This window comes from Pteropus vampyrus, unplaced genomic scaffold (assembly GCF_000151845.1).
Source record: "Pteropus vampyrus isolate Shadow unplaced genomic scaffold, Pvam_2.0 Scaffold5, whole genome shotgun sequence".
NCBI lineage: Eukaryota > Metazoa > Chordata > Mammalia > Chiroptera > Pteropodidae > Pteropus > Pteropus vampyrus.
Genome location: NW_011888786.1, coordinates 14,381,991 through 14,384,214, shown reverse-complemented (window position 1 = coordinate 14,384,214; position 2,224 = coordinate 14,381,991).

Genomic DNA, 2,224 nt, shown 5'->3' with positions numbered 1-2,224 from the left:
ATTCTATGGGCAATGTAGTGGTAGAAGCAAGAGAAGGCATACTTTTTCCATGTTAAACAATCAGAATTGCAGCTCAGTTAGTTTTATTCACTCAATCACTATTCTCCATTCTTCACAGAAAATGCATAACAAACCCTGGCTCCTTCTCTTCTTGGTACAGTCAACTAAGTTGAAGTAACTGTGTTCTCCATGATAATGAAAATACAATTTTTAGAGAAATACAAAGCAGAGAAAATTAGGAAGAAGAAAAGAACTGCAAAGTGTTAATTATTTCCTGGGGTTACATATTCATATTGTTATTTTTTAAAAACAGAAGTTATAATGCCCTTTACTTGGAAATAGTGAATTATTTGCAAAAATAATGATGAAGGCTCTATTTAATACCCTTGAGTAACAGCTGACAGAGAGTACAGAAGAGGAACATGTAATTTTAACAGATGACATACTATAATCTGAATGTAGAGAATGAGGAGCATATGTATTCCCCCTGATGTAAAATTGAGGAATACTTATATGCTATGTAACATTTAAAGAAGAGAGCAATTAGATGATCAAAATCTAAATTCACAGAAACATATGTTTTAAAACAGTACTCATATTTTAATTCTTCACCCAGCTATAATATCTCTTGACAACTAGCTAACTATAAACTTCTGCCACCATAACCAAGACTGTTATGAAGATTACAGACAGATACGAGATAACTAGAAACCCATGATGAAATTATTAAAGAGATATTAAATACATTCCGTTGGGGCTAAAATTTCCTCAAATAAAGAGTTTTGTGGTGCCATTATTTTTAGATATGTGTATGTTTGTACCAACAAGAGAAATCGTTCAATATAAATTATTAAATAATTAAAGTGTGTTGGAGGGAAACAACCAGTCTTCACTAATGTTTGAGATCTAGTGTACATATTAATGTTGCCCATGATGTTTGCATAAAAGTTCTGTGCAGAATGACAACAAACTTTACAGTGTGTAGGTTCACTTTCCTGAATGATATCCTGTAGTTTGTATGCTACCATTTTTACAATACATGTTACAGAAACATATCTTTTTAAAATAGACGTATCAATAAATTAGATATATATGATAGGGCTATAAAAGTACTAAAAAAGTATTAATTAGACTATAGGTATTAATTCATCAGCTATTTATGGAGTGATAATATTAAGCTAGGTTCTGGAGGTATACAAAAATAAATGTCATGATATCTACCTTCAAAATATTACTAATAGGTAACGTGCATAAACAAATAACTAAAATCTAATGATAAAATTGATATATTCCCAGGACACTTCATTTGTGTGAGTACCATGTTCTGCATCAGTGCTAAAATCAGAATCATTCTTTTTTTTTTTTATTAGCATTTTCTTTATTTTTCAATTATAGTTGACATTCAATATTATTGATATTAGTTTCAGGGGTACAGCATAGTGGTTAGACGTTTACGTAAGTTACAAAGTGATCCCCTGATTAGTATAGTGCTACAACTACAAAAATCTGAAATGCGCTAATAGTCAAGTGAGCTTCAAAGAGGACCCCAAGCTCTAAAAGGAACACAGTGCAGCTGAAACCTTGATAGCCGCTTTGCAGGCTAGAGCAGAGAATTCAGCTCAAACGTGTCTAGGCTTCTAACCAACAAAAACTGAAAAAATGTTGCTTTTAGTCACTAAGATTGTGGTAATTTGTTATGCAGCCATAAAAACTAAAACACCTATTTTCTGCCCTAAAATCAAAAAGGAAAGCCATATTTTGTCCTCTATCCCATCAGAAGTTTTTTCAAACTGCTGGGAAGACATGCCTTTTGAGGTAGTCCTTATCTCTCCATTATCCTCTCATTGAATCCCCCCAGCCCCAGCTGGATGTGTGTGTGTGTGTATGTGCATGTGCGTGTGCTTGCACCAACCCTCCTTAGTATCTCAATTGAGTAGCGACGTGTTAACCACTCTCCCCAGACACACAAATTTGCTAATTTGTCTCACATTTTAATGGCCTTAAGAACTTTCTCCTTTTAAAAAAAATCAATCAAGCTCTTTTCCAGGGATACTCGGTAGCTGTCATCATGACATGGTAGCTTACAGTTCATATCTCTGCTAGAGGTTAATAGTGGCAGAAAGGTGCACAAGTGTATTTTAGTATCTTTGTTGTGTCTCTGTTATATTGCTTGTGATTGAATAGCCCTGTTTAAACCTGCTATGTAGTTTCATCTTGAACATTT